Here is a 15,044-nt window from a genome sequence, read left to right as displayed (position 1 = left end):
GGAAGGGAAAACAGTTCCTCGGAAAGTGCTGCGCAAATCTCAACGAGCGCACCCGCGGAGACGCAGCCTGTCCCCCGGACTCTCCTCGGAGATGAGTTCCCATGGGGTAAAAAAAAAAAGCAACGCCACAGAGAGAAAGAATCGCGGCCGGAGCCCCGCGCAAATCCCGCGCAACGCTGCGCGCACCGCCATACCCTGAGCGCACTGCGCTGCGCGGGATTTGCGCTGTGCTGCGCGCCTCCCGCCGACCTCTCGCTCCCCTCCCCGCGAAGCTCCGGGCTCGCTCGAAATTTGTTGCATTTCCTCGATTGATTGTTTAGTTAGAGATTTTGCCAACTTCCTGATGGTTCAGTTTTGTGATTCTGCGAAAAGAACCGCATTTCCTTTTTGCCTTAAGAGGGAGAGAGAGGAGAGAGAGGAGCGGAGGCTGGGGGCTGGCGGACTCATCGAGCTGTATGTACCGCACTTTTCTCTTCCTTCTCCCCATCCCGAAACCCTCCTCCTCTTCCTCTTCCTCCCTCCGAGCGCGGCTTTGCACCATCCCCGCGTTACGCAGCGCTCCTGGGACGGGGGCAGCGGCACCGCTCTGCGCTGCAGCCTCCCCACCTCTCTGCCTTCGCTTCCTTTGCCTTTGCTTTTTAATTTGGTTGTGTTTTCTTTTTCTTTTTCCCGTCCTTTCTTTCCCACTTCGCATCCTATCCTCGCAGTCCTTGCGGCTGCAATCAGGGATCCAACTACAGAAAGAAAAATAGACACGGAAATCTGTTCCACTCTCTTTCTTTTGCTTCGAGTTTTCTGTTGTTGGGCTTCTTAGACTTCATTTCTTTATTATCCCCCCCTTTTTAATTTTTTTTTCCATTCTTCTTCCTTGAGAGTAGCAGCAGTGCTCTTTCTAGTGTTTTTCCAGCCATGCTCCCTTATGCTATTTTCTAATAGTTTATTTTTACTTTCACCATATTAGAATACGTTTAAATAGGACGTGGGGGGGGATGCAATGCTTGCAGTAAGTTTGGAACATTTTGTATAGAATATGATTCAAAACTTTTTCTCCCCTTTCTACACCGTTTTCTGCTTATCATTCTGCAACAGGTCAGGAGCTAAGGATGGCCATGGCCCTATCCCAAACCCCCGAAATCAGCGGGAGCTTTGGATCAGGCCCTACAGAAATAAATTAGAGGCAAATCCTGGGTGTGAAGGAAAATATCAGTGAGTCAGAGAGAACGGTGCTTTGTTCGGGTGTAAAGGGGAAGAGCAAAAGGCAATCTACTCTCTTAGAGCCCTACATCAGACAGGGTTTAGCTAGGAAATCCTAACTCAGCTTCAAACTAGGAGCCGGTCCTAAAAGTTGATCACACTCTATGTGTTGCACCATTGGAAATGCAACATGATTTGGGTGAGTTGGGAAGAGTTTAAGGAGCTGAGTGGGGTCTGCTCAGTGCAAGAAGTTCCCTCTCAGCTTACAGCTTCATGCACGAAGTTCCATGCACCCACTGCTGCATGCCTGCCCATGCATATGCACTGAAAGTATTCATTCCCATGGAGTGCATGCATACAGATTTTTATAATGCCAAAAAAAAAGAAAGCAAGCCAACCCAGCTGCAACATGCTGAGAACTGCTGAAGGCACGGACATATTTCTCCCCCATCTCTGTGCTCTGCTCCGGGTTTCTCCACGGGCACTCTCAGGGTTGTGTGCACATCTGGGATGCTGAGGGTGAGCCGTGGGGAAAGGAAAGCGTGTCCTGAACAGACCCCAATCAGCAGGACGTGGTGCAGCTGAGCTTATGCTCACATTTCTCTGCAAACTAAGTCACGTCTCCATGTTTTCTGCCAACCTGGAATGGGGGATTTCTCTGACGAGAATAAATCTGAGCTACTGCCCCATAGCCACACACCCCATAGAAAACCCCGATTCGTACATTAGGGGCCACGTGCATCTCTCTGTGAGACAGGGATGGGTCGGGACAACGCTGTTCATTTCACTTGTTGACATCTAAGCAAGGAAATCAAAATATTTGTCCAGCCTTTGCTGCAGGATTTTGTTATTCTTCCATCGAAACCATCGCTTTGTAAATCTTTTTTAAAGCTGCTAAATCTGAGCAAAGATCGCTATCAGGGAAAAGCGTGCGAGGTGCGGGCTCTCTCCATTAGGTGGCATTGCGACTTTTGCAGTGCGGGAGGGAAAAAGGCTCCGTGCACTCGGAACGGGGCAGCTCTGCTGCTGGGGCCGCGTATTTGCATTGCAATTGAAAGCGTATTTATCTTTTCAGCACTTGTTCTGTGCTCACGGTACAATTTGCTTTATCAACACACAGCGCCGTCATTTTATCGGATGGGTTTCTGTGTCACGAAAGCAAATTAATACCCCCTTGCCTTAAGCAGCGCACGCTGCTTCTACTTTACATGCAATTAGAATCACTATAAAAATAATTGGATACTAGAGAGCACTCAGAAAACATAACAAGCATAGCACGCAACAGATAATACACCGTCCTTTCCTGTTTTCCAAAAGTTCAAACATTGATACCTCAGCTCTTATCTGGAGAGGAGGCTGCACACGTTGGCAAATGGACTTAGAGGCTGGGGTATTGATGCAGTGCTCACAGGGAGGATGGCAACGAGAAAAGGAAGAAACCCAACAGATTTTGGATGCATACGGCAGACATTGGTTTTGATCTGAGGCAGAAGATGAGAGTTTAAGCAGTAATTCAAAAGCAAGAAGAAACAGTTGTGAATATATTAAGAAAAATATATTTTTTTTCTTATTATTCTTGAGTGAACAAATCTTGAGGAAGTGTTTGGTTTTTTTTTAATAATTAATTATTATTATTATTATTATTATTATTTTGCAAAGGCAGGGACAGATCCGACCACAAAACAATTAGCTTAATTTAATTCACACTGGTGAAATTTCATTATCTAAATTAGAGCCAGTCCCTTATTTACAGTGAAGTTAGCAAGCGCAGAACCAATCTCAAACTGTTTGCTATTGTTTGTTTTGTGTCTTTTTTCCTCTGGCTTCTTGCTCTCATTTAATTTGAAGGGCAGACTTTGCGCTTACGCTCACTTAAGGAAAACGCTCTAAAGAGCTCAATATGCTTTTATATATCAAACCAATGTGATTTAAGAAGGAGTTTCCCTAAGTGGTTTTCAAGCATCTGGATTTGCAGTGAAGGGCTGCAGGGTGTTTTTTGTCACAGTTACAACTGATGAGTTGTATTAGGTTTATCTAGGAAAATTATTTTATTCACGTAGGGTTTGAAGTTTTCTTATTCAGCAAAGCGGTTTTCACTTTTGCCTTTTTCACGGTGCTACAATTTCATTTAATTAATGATCGGAGCAGATTTTGACAGATTTTTTGATATTTCTTATGATAACCAATGCTGCTTGCTTGTGCTCCTCTTGCAAGGATATATTGTGACTATTCTGACAGCTGCAGCTTTCAAAGGCTTTTCTTTTTTAATTCAAGGTGTGCACGTAACGCTTTCTTTTTAACACTGAGAGTCAATGAAGGCATGCAAAAGTCATCACTCCAACACCTTAGATGAGCTCTGTTAAGCGTTTATGTTCCAGACACGTTTTAAAATATAACCTTGAGATTCTTTTCCTCTACACTTCCCCGAGAACACATAGAGGTCAATTAATCCCAACATCTCCATCGCGATACCCAAAGAGAAATGGCTTTGGTTCTGCAGAGCCCAACGGGAGCCCTCTCATCCCGTTTTGAGCCGATTGAGCGTGCTGATGACCGAGACTTTGTTTGTTTAAAGGCCATTTTTTCCCCTTGCAAATTCCAGGGGAGACCGTATTGTTGCATGCCTCATTCCAACATATCGTGCTGTGTTTTCTCCGCGGCTGCAGAAGTGCAAATCTTTTCTGGGGGCCGCGGCCCCCCCTCCCCGTATCAATCTGCAGCTGCACCCAGGGGGGCTGCAACCAAAGAGGGGAGCGACAGTCAGCGAAAGCAAAACAAACAAAGCCGGAGCAAAGTGTGGTTTTCAAAAGGAGAACCTAAAGCCTTAGCAGCAGCTAATTCTCTAACCCTGAGCCTATTAGCACGTTCTGCACAAAGGCACAGTCACATTACACAGGGCTGATAACGCCAGATTTCATGTTTTGAGTGAATTGTTTTTGTCTTTTTCTTTTCCCTTCTTTTAAGATGCATTTTCTCGCTATTTTTTTTTTTATTTATTCTCCCCCTTCTTTACATTTTTTTTCCATAAATAATCTCTGTCATTCATCGCAAGGACACCTCTGGCAAACTGGAACTTTTGCCCTGCTCTAATAATGCAGTCATCGTCCCAAACTGAGACAAAGCAGGGCTTCATTTTTGGGTGCAAAGGGACATGATAATGAGGGAGAAATCAGAGAACAGATCTCAAACTGGGAGAAATGGGTGAATTTCCATGAAAGATCAATGAGAAGCTGGAGAGAGATTTTTTTTTTCCCCTTGGGTGGAAGAAAATATGAAAGCCGACAGCTGTATGGCTTGCCCCTGGTCAGTGGAAATTTCAACAGGCATTACCTGTTCCTAACCACTAGCAGTACACAAATGTGGGGGGAATGGCACCCAAACACAATTTCCCTTTCGTACAGTGAAGTCAGGTAGGAGAAACAGAAATCTATTTTCTGTGATGCCCCTCCTTGTAGGGAATCACCTACAGAAAGAGTTAAAGTGTTGACACGCGTTAGAGCATTTTCATGGCACTGGTTTGGACTGCAGCTGGGAAGTCGAACAGAGCAAACAAACAAACAAAAAGGGGACTGCAGGCTTCCAGGGGTCAGGTTACCATGTTTGCCCATTCAAGCATCCTCTCCTCCAGTCATTTTTAAAGGCGTTTTTGGGTCCTCACACGCCACGTATGGTGTGGTTGGAGACTTTGTAGTGAGAGAATGAAGCGTGCGCCGTGTTTGGGGGAGGAAAAGATGGTGGGATGAGGCTTGGGAGATTCCAACTGTGGTCTTGGGCAGTGATGCAAGCCTAAATCACTGCTTCAAAACCCCTGTGAAAATTCTGCGTGTCTTTTCTAGTGAAAATATAGCACTGATAATAATAATAAAAGAATCAAAAACATAGAAAGGCCAAACTCCACTATAAGCCAATGTAATAAAAATTATACTGTATTAATAGCCACACAGGCTGTGTTTAATAACATGAAAATGGCAGCTCTGCATTCTTGCATTAGTTGTATATGAATAGAAATAGATTCCCTTGCACAATCCTATAGAAATACACATTTCTGAGTCATAATAGAATGGCCTGGGTTGAAAAGGATCACAGTGATCATCTAGTTTCAATCCCCTTGCTACGTGCAGGTCACCAACCAGCAGAGCAGGCTGCCCAGAGCCACATCCAGCCTGGCCTTGAATGCCTCCAGGGATGAGGCATCCACAGCCTCCCTAGGCAACATGTATTCTGCCTCTATTTAGGCTCTCAATAGGCTGGGGCAATGGGGTGGCTGCCTTTCCTAATACTTCTTGTCCCTTTTAATATGTTTGCCATATTGATGGTTCTGTTAAAACAAACCACAGCCTGGCCATGGTGGTACCTTGATATCTATCTTCCCACCAGCCCTGGAATGTGCTTCAGTGTGAATACCCCCAAAGTAGAAATCCCATCTGTGCAAATCTCTGGGCTCCCACACGCAGCCGGCATAGACAGTGGTTGAGGGGGAGGGAAGGGGGGGGGAAGTATTAGCTGGTGAATGAAAGCAAAGAAAGTATTTTTGCCCACGATTAAAAAAAAAAAAAAAATTAGCTTTAAAAGAACATATTCTATTTATTCGGTTTTGAGTTTGGCTGAGGTTTGCTATGAAAATAGCGCTGTAATTTTTTAAGAAACATTTTCTGTTTGGATAGATTAACTGTACACGCAGGCACTTCAGCTTTTGATTCCTTTCAGTAATATAGTAATATTCATTGCTGGCATCAAAAGCTGCTCTTAATGAAAACATTTTGGGAATTCTCCCATGCCAGGCTGATAAAATCTCTTGGAGACATGAGGCGATGATGAGCAAATGTAGGGGTGCAGAGCCCTGCCCCAAGTGTACCAATGCTCCTCTACAAGAGTGCAGAAAGTGCATTTCAGAATCACATTGCCACCACCAAGTCAATGGCTGTGTGTGTATGTCACCAAAATAATACGGGTGTGAAGGCAATGTCCTCCTTCTCCCCCTGTACTATTTGCATCCAGCATCCTACTGCAGGACTGTGCCACATCCTTCCCAGCCCACCTCACATTGACAAGGAATTTCTTCCATGAAGTTTGGGAAAAGAAAAGCCCCACCGAAGCAGCAGCAGAAGGGGTGCATGCCCACCCCATTACTCTTCAGCTAATTCCCCATTTACCTCAGCTGAGGCTGCAAACCTAAATATATACGCTGCTGTTAATCATGGGGCCAGGGTCAGTAGAACCGAGCATCTGAAAGAAAGGGGGAAAAAAAAACAGCAACATTCTGAAAGAAATAAGAATTTAAGGATATCTGTTCCTATAGCCAGGAGGAGGTGGCTGCCCTAAATCCAGGCTGGGTCCAGTTTGCTCTAGTGCCACCTGCACTAATGCATACTGCAGTGTGCTTGAATGTATGGGACTTCTTCCAGATTCCTGTAAATCACTTTTTCCTCACCATGAATTTTCTGTTTAGCTTCAGCCTGTTACTGACTCAGTTTCTGCTTGCAATTATTTGTGCTTTGCAGCATGCATTTATAAATCCTGCAGCATTTCTAAGCTGCTAATTTTGGTCCTCTGTGAAAACTGCATTTTGAGGCTTGCTGTTTTCCATTGTTTTTACTCCAGTGCATACATGGATGCACTGCCAGCACAAGCCTGAAAGCACCCAAAAGCTGAATGTTCTATTAAGCAGCCCTTCTGACATCTTAGTCTTATTCCTCTCCTCTCCTCTCCTCTCCTCTCCTCTCCTCTCCTCTCCTCTCCTCTCCTCTCCTCTCCTCTCCTCTCCTCTCCTCTCCTCTCCTCTCCTCTCCTCTCCTCTCCTGTTTGGATCTTTGGAAAATTTCTTCTCCAGAAGAGTGCTAATGCATTGGCACAGGCTGGCCAGGGAGGGTCCCTGGAGGTGTTCCAGAACCATGGAGATATGGCATTGAGGGACATGGTCAGTGGGCATGGTGGAGGTGGATTGGAGTTGGTTGTGGTGATCTCAGAGGTCTTTTCCAATCTTAACGGTTCTATGACTCTGTGATCATTTCACACAGCTTTACTCCACAATTATGAAAACTGAGGGTGGGCGTCATGGTTGGGTGCAATGGGCTGTGGGTGTTTGCAGACCTCATGCAGGTGGATGAGTGTGCAGAAAGGTCACATCTACCAACTTCTCAGGCCTCTGGTGTGAGAGATAAAGCCATCTGGTCACCATTTGACAGCTTAACTTGTAATTGCACCATTTGGCCTATGAATTGCTGTGAGCCACTGTCTGAAGCTGCTGGGATTCAGCTCCTTCAGCGCCAAGATAGGAATCATTACCCAGAAGCCGAGTTACTGGAATTCATCTCACTTCATCTCCTTGGCCTGCTTTTTACCTTTCAAAGTTTATCTCTGAGGATCTTCGTTATGATTGTGAACTTGGCAGCGATTGTTTGGCGTAAATGCTCACAGTCACCAGTAACCAGTAACACCTGCTGGCCCATTACCCGGAACAGGAGGAGAGGATGGGCATTTCCAGTGAAATTCCACCACGGCAATATGGAAGTGTTTAAAGGAAGGCCTGCACTGCTCAGGGTAGCAGAGATCTGAACCTTTAAATTACAGTCATTCCCGGCCTGACGATAAGTAAATAAACAATTCACAGCTGCATGGGCTAAACACAGAAACACATCTATCTCTTCCAGGCGTGATTGCTGAACAAGTAATTAAGTGCGAAATGTGAGCCCTCAATGTCAGTGTGAGATGATAAAGGTCTCCAGTTGTAAATTAACTGAACTCCTGTGAGCCCTCAATATTAACTCTTCAGGAGCCCTTGGGTGGCAATGGGTGCGTTAGCATGAATCCAGTGCAATTTGCATGCAATTATTCCTGACATTTGCCCCTGGGAATATGGAGCTGTTATTTTAACAAATTAAAAAAACAAGGGAGGGAGTTGCTTTTACTCTTCTCTGAGCTAGCACAGGGCACCCCATGAGATGGAAATCCCAATTCCTGGCTTGGCCATGCTCACCCATCACCTTCCCCCATTGCTGTTTTCCTCCTCACAATGGCAGAAATGTCACAAGGGCAAAGCACGTTCAAATCTGTGAGCTGCTCAAGCACTGCAAATCAGAGGGCTGCTTATCTCGGATGGGCAGATATCCATCAAAGCCCCAAAGTGAGCGAGCAGAGGTTTACCCTGAATGTAAAGATCCAGTGAGCAATCATAATTGAAATCTCACAAGTTTTTAAGTAATGCGTTAAACAGCTTGTGGTTTTGGTTAATTCTTCTTTTTTGTTCAGCGTAAGAACTAGTCGAAAGGGAGCTTACTTGTGATTTTAGTTTGCATGGTATTTGGTGATTTATGGGCAATTACATGATTAAACTCAGCATTCATTTTTAGATGCCATCTCCTTTAGGTTGTAATTAAAACTTTGCAAATGTCCAATGAGTGCTCAGTTATCAACTCAAGCATCTGTAAACTACACGACAAATAAAACTAATTCAAAATAAATTGTTCCTTAATTCATCATTTTTAAGATACACCGTAATTTTTGAGGCCTAAAAAACAACTTCGAACCTTTTGGAGTTGGCTGTACTTAATGCAATTCTGTGAGCTTAGAGGAGCTAAGGTTTGGATTTTGCTTGGAGCCCCATGTGAAGCAACATGATGCTGGATGGACACTCTGGAGATTGGGCCTTGGTTTCTCATGGCACTGAGAGCCGTTGGAGGGCACAGAACACTGCACATAGCTGTCACCCCTCAGTGTGGATGCAAGAGATGGGATCAAATCTTCCTTCTCCACCATAAAATTTGTAGTGGGGACTCCCACGCTCTAGGCAAATTTCTGCTTTGGGCTAACTCAGCACAAAATCGTGTGGGAGATTAAGGGAAACAGACAGAAACTGATGGCCCCATTGTGCAAGGTGGAGATGAATTTTAGGCAAGACCTCTGGAAATAATAAATGAACTTTGGCTCAACACTAGGCCAAAGATGTGATTTCTCAGGTGGAGCCAACATTGCTCCTTCCTTCATACCACTATGGACTTCAAAAGTGAAGAACAGGAGATGGAAAGAAGGACATGAGTGGCAGAGAGCATACTGCCTCACTTCAGCCTACAAATGTGGGCAAATGTCCTCAAAACCGTGACTGCAGTTATGGTGCGGTCCTTTTGGAGCCCCAGAAAACTTATGGCCATGGTAGGAAGTCAGCAAGTACAGCTCAACAGAGCTAAATAGGCTGAGTCCATGCAAGAGATGATCTTTTATCTACTGGGCTTAGCACAGAGGTGACCCCAATGGCACTCTGCATGATGCATCTCAAGGTAAACCAAGAGGTTAAAATTGAATCAAGAGGTTATGTTGTTGAACATATGAGCCTGTTATGAGTATTTCAGCTCTTGGACCAAGCTTGCTGACCTTGGCTTTTGTGCCGCACATTTTTAATCCTTTTTATCTGTGGTTTCCACATGTCTCTATCATATTACTTAACAAAGACTCCACAGGTGGGTAGAAATCAGCAGAAGATGTTGAAATGAGGTTCTGGAGCAGCTGCAGTAAGTAAAGTCAGAGCAAATGATTAAATCCCTTTTTCTAGGGGAGTTTAGCGAATCTATGATGGGAATTATTTGACATATTATCTTCTATAGAAAGATCTTCAAGTAAGGTGATTGAAGTCCCTGCTTGTTCCATGTCCAGCTTTTCTCATTTTCCACATTTTCCAGCTTTTACTCACTGGCTTTTGAAGCTGTGAACCCATGAATTCATTTCTACAGCTTTAGCATCTAATTCCTCTCTTAGCACACTATTCAGTCAGAGTGTCCTTTCCTTTCCCCACTCTGAAATAAATCTTCTATCTCACAGCATTACTTGAAGCCACAGCAAGAGCAGTGCTCAAAGTGCTGCAGGATTTGCAGTGGGAGTCTGTATCACAGCTCAGGAAATCAGACTCCAAATCCCCCATGTATCTGTGCAGCTGGGCAAGCTTCAGCCTGGCTAAAATGCTGGTAGGGACATCAGTTAACCAAGCTGCAAGTCTCCTGATTAGCCAGAACAGCCTTATCTTTCCTCTGTCCCAAAGTGCCTATATAAAAAAATACCCCATTTGACACAGCTGTTTTTTTTTTTGTTTTTTTTTTCTTTTCAGAACTGAATCCATCTAGAAGTGCAGATCAACTATATTAGGTCCTACATCCAGCATGGGGCCCTGGGAACTGGGCAGGGAGACAGCAAACTTTCAATAACCAAGCTGTGAAAGAACAAGAACACTCCTAAAATGTCTTTTTTAAAAGGGAGCCTCCCTTTTGGGTTTAAAATGCTATCTTTGTTACCACCCTAGGTAACCTTTCTAGCATAGAGATTAATGTTATTAGAAAAGAGTTGAGTATGGGTGGGAAGACAAGAAAACAAAAGGAAATGGAAGTGCTGGAAATTAATTTTCCATTAGAAATGATTCCTTTTTCTTCTTATTTTTTAATAAGATATTTTATGAAGTTTATTACACTACTTTCTATTTTCTTTTAGGGCGTGTTATCTTTTGTGACTTAGTTTAGGCTAAAATAAACCTTGGTTACTAATTAAGGATAGAAATGGAAATCCAAAGATTTGCTTCTCATCAATGCCAAGCACTAAATCCTTTAATGCTCTGGGATTTTGTTCTGTAGCTCTAAATTTCCCATTGGTATTTAGTAATCTGCTGATTGCATTTTCTTTAATTCTTTGGTCTTCAGAGTTTTCATGTTAAGGCACTCATTTACAGTAGCTCTGCATGTTCAGGGCAACAAGTTAAAAGCCATAGGTCTTTTTTCTTGAATTCCAGCTTTGTTTTTTTTTTTCTATTGAGTCCCAACTACTGTGTTATGTCATACTAATAAGAGTTGTACTCCAACTGGACAAATGGCGATGTATTACTGTGTCCTATGGGATCCATGACATCATTTTCAATTTGCTTATCTGCAGTAATGAACTCCTTTGAAATAGAAGGGTGAATGGTAAGCGACTGAGTTATATTTCATTCCAACCCACTTCTTCCTGCTATGACGTTATGGGAACAACATCACTGCATAGCTTACACCCATTGGATACTCCTTGGAGACCCCCAGATGCACCTATATCCATCTACAGAGAATGTAATAGGACATACTGACCCATAAACTCCTCTTCCTGTTCCCCAGGGTCTAAGCAGTAGTAGAGGAGTTGGAGAGAACACTGCTTATTTTAAGCAGTGTCACTCAAGGTCTACCTGTAGGCCTAGGGGCCACAGTGAAGCTTTCCAGGAGATTTTGTGATAGTCTCATAACACACTTGACATTGGGGGTCAAGAGGAGTGTAGGTTGGTGAAGTGATTTGCTTAGACACTTCTGGCCATGTTTGGGCTGCATTAATCCAAGAAGAATTCAATATATATTTTTTTTAATTTTATTTCCTCATTCTAGATGAGATTAAAAAAGATGTTCACATTCCATGGGAATTAGGAAAAGGCTTCCTGACAGAGCTGGTCTAACTGTTGCTGTGGGCACTTCTTTGGTCATGGAATAAAGAGTGAAGGCAGGAATTTTACTACTAGAGAAGTGACATTTTCCATTTCATTCTTATCCTGCTGAGTAAACACTTTACATATGGTGAACCCTAGATAGTTACTAGATCATTAAGTACTCTTCTAAGTTAACCACAACTTTAACCTTTTCTGAAACCACGTCCACCTCTGTCCCAGAAAAGTGACATAGGCACTAAGCCTTTAATAAATTTGTATCACTAAACCATCTAAAATGCATCATTTTCCCATGCTGAGGGTCTGGCCATTCTATCCACTCTCTTTTTTAAAACAAATACCTTCAAATAGGAGCAGCAGTGCCATTTTTTACTATGTCATTTTGGCATTTGGAGGCAGCAGGTCTGAGTAAGAAATCTAAAGCATATTGTCTGATTGAGTTAAAAAAAATCATTGCACCTCTCTAGGCAGCTGTCAGTACAACCAGAGCCTTACGCTGCCAGGCACCTGAAACAGCTGACTCGACAGCATAAGTGAATGAGGAGCAAAGGTTCCAGCACCCTGCAATGGGGATGACATAACTGGATGAGGAAGACCTGTTTACATCACTGAGATAACCCGTTTCTTTAAAAATAGCAAGGTCGGGGAGACAATAAAGCTGTCAGCATGGCAATCACAGCCGTGCTGCGTTCCACCAGTGGGAGGGCAGTGGTGATGCTCACCACGCTGGGGACCAACAGGATGGGGAATTCACAATGAGGATGGCTGCGTTTGGATAAACAAACTGATGGCAATAGCAGAGTGCTATTGTCTGCTGAACAGCTCTATTTGTGCCAATGATATTTCCAGGTTAGCTCCTCCTAGGCCCATAAAAATCTTCACTTTATTAATTTTTGCTGGGTTTTTCTTTTTTTTTTTTAATCAGTGCAATGATAGATGGAGTGCCCACGAAGACTCACAGCACCATGTAAAAAGTCCCCAGGCCCCTGGGCCAGGTGTGGAGCAACTGGTCACTGTGCAGGCTTCCACCCAGTCCTGGTTTTGGCTTGCATGTCTGTTTTCTGGTCACTGGGAGACCTCATTGTTTGTTCACTACGTAAATGAGCATCTGATTGTGGGAATATTTCACACTGAGGTTCAGGCCAAGAAAGGAAAACTATCAAACCTATTCATCTAAGCAGCCTTATGAGGTACACACACTGTCCAGGTGGGATCACAGCCCAATGTTTTATTGTTTTAAGAGTACTCATTCTCATAAAAGGAAGACATTGTGTAGGGTTCACATCCTGTTGGTGCATCAGACACGTTTCTGCTCTTGCTGCCTTTCTTTGGGTAGCATTTCTCTTGGCTGAGTCCCTTCTTTAGCTGTGCTTGAACAATGAGCCACGGTGATGCAATATATCTGGGGGCAACTTTTGGACATGAGTGGTTTGGGTCAAATTGCACAGTATTGATAGATGTGCAAAGTAGAGTCTAGGAAACAAATTTCCCATAGCATAACCTGAGTGAAACATAGATACATGCCACTGATACCACAGTGCATGGATTTTTCTGTTAAACTGAGTGAAATACTGAGCCTTCACCAAATTTTGCTTAGGGCTTTAAAGATATTTTCCATTTTAGTGTGCTAACAAAAAGACTTCAGAGATGAGAACTACCCAGAAGAGGCATGAGTCTCATGTTAAATAAAATCTTGTTACAGTTACTGTAGCTTTGCACAGCTTTTCACTTCATCAGATGATGGTTCACCATTAGAGCTCATGGCAGTTAAAGTCTAAAATTCCTGACAACTGCACAAGTTGTCTTCCAACTTGTGCAAAATCAGATAGATTACATACATCCATCAGAAAAGGGAAGATTTAAATCCAAATCCCCATCACTGTTAAAGATGGAGTGTGATTCTGAGCAGTTGGGTAGGATGAAGTCACAGTTGACAAGAAACTTACCTGGAACTACAGAGGAAAAAAAGAAATATAAAAGAAACCTGTTCTTGCAGCATTTCCAGCTCAAAGAGAAATCAGAAAAAAACATTTGTGAGTGCTTTTCTAAATGGAATGGTTCATCCAAAGCATGCTGTCACCAGATCCTAATTACCTGTTCATATTACAGCTAATTACATTAATTCCGCATAGGTGAAGCAGACTCCTATGAAGGAATTTAAACAGAATGATTTTTCAGTTTTGGTGCTATTTACAGACTGTGGTATGTCAATTTGAAGAAAAACCAGAACATGAAACTGAAACGCCGGTGTTTTCTTGCAATAATTGGAATCTTTCAACACAAGAATCCAATGTTTGAAGGTATTCACTGCAAGGCTTTGGTCCTTTCCCATCCAGAGCTCATTGCTGACGCATAGAGCATGGTCTCCTTCTGTTGAGCTCAACGGGGATTTTATTCTTTGATTTCAAGCAGAGCACTGTCAGGCCAATGCTAACTACTTTTGGCAGTCCAAGAGGCACTGTGGTCTGGATAAACTGCTCTAGAACTGCAGGCTATGTTTTGCAGGTATTACTGGCTTTTCTTGACTCATCGCTTAGTCTTGACTGAAAAAAATTTATTCTTTCTTTATCGAACAAAGTAGAAAAAGGTCACCTGAAACATTACTATTATTTGGTACATCCATGCTTGGGAAGGAAGTTGAATGCTGTTAATTTTTGTGATGATAAAATAAACTTTGCATGGGTTTGGCCTACAAGTCCTTTGCCTTAGGGACAGGGTGTGAAGTGGAGCAGGTCGTGATCCACGGGTTCGCCATGCTATCTGTAAGGGCGTGAGAAGAGTTGCATTTGTGCCTCTGCCAAGTTGTTCCCTGCTGGCCGTTGAGGAACCAAGTTGCAAAAAGTTCCCTCATGCAACGTGCTGCAAAGGCTGTCTTGAGTTTGGCTTCAGGAAATGTTTTAATTCTTTTTTTTTTTTTTTTTTTTTTTTTTTTTTTTGGTTGGATTGATTTACATTATTTAAAAAAGAGAGAGAGAGAGAGATCTACATCACCTGCAGTGACGGTGACAGGGGTTGGCAATTACTACGTGCAAGAACCACCAGTCAGCATTATTTTATATTCATTCTTTCATCCAATGAAACAGTAATACCTCCTAGACAACAGATTTTGGAGAAGTTGAAATGTTTGCTTTACAAAACAGACATAAAATTTCTCCTTCAAGGTGCTAAATTTGTGCTGAGCTGGTCCAAAAAACGACTGCATCTGGCTATGTCTCGTGTCTGCTACTAAAAAAATGTCCTAAATTCCAGACAACCTCTTGGGTTTTGAAATAAAACTCATTAATCCTGCATTTGAATTTAATATTTGAAATTTTATCCTAATCTTTTTTTTTTTTCTTCCACATGAATTAACTTTAACTTTAGAAAACTTGGAAAGGAACACAAGGGTGGTTTTCTTTCTTTTTTTTTTTTT

At 42.9% G+C, this 15,044-nt stretch overlaps 1 long non-coding RNA gene across 2 annotated transcripts in view; it reads left to right on the top strand.

Moving 5' to 3' along the window:
* The first annotated feature begins 347 nt into the window (after positions 1 to 347).
* LOC122183305 overlaps positions 348 to 15,044 on the top strand; it is a 68,854-nt gene continuing 54,157 nt past the window's right edge. Inside the window, exon 1 of one of the 2 annotated variants that reach the window (XR_006180208.1) lies at positions 348 to 453. This is a non-coding gene — a long non-coding RNA (uncharacterized LOC122183305). The remainder of the gene's footprint in view (positions 454 to 15,044) is intronic. The other variant, XR_006180210.1, reaches the window with a different exon arrangement.

This window comes from Lagopus leucura, unplaced genomic scaffold, assembly GCF_019238085.1.
Source record: "Lagopus leucura isolate 7727_CA_CO unplaced genomic scaffold, USGS_WTPT01 Super-Scaffold_100017, whole genome shotgun sequence".
NCBI classification, from domain to species: Eukaryota; Metazoa; Chordata; class Aves; order Galliformes; family Phasianidae; genus Lagopus; species Lagopus leucura.
Note: the sequence above shows the minus strand (reverse complement) of the source record. Positions and strands in the feature narration are given on the sequence as shown.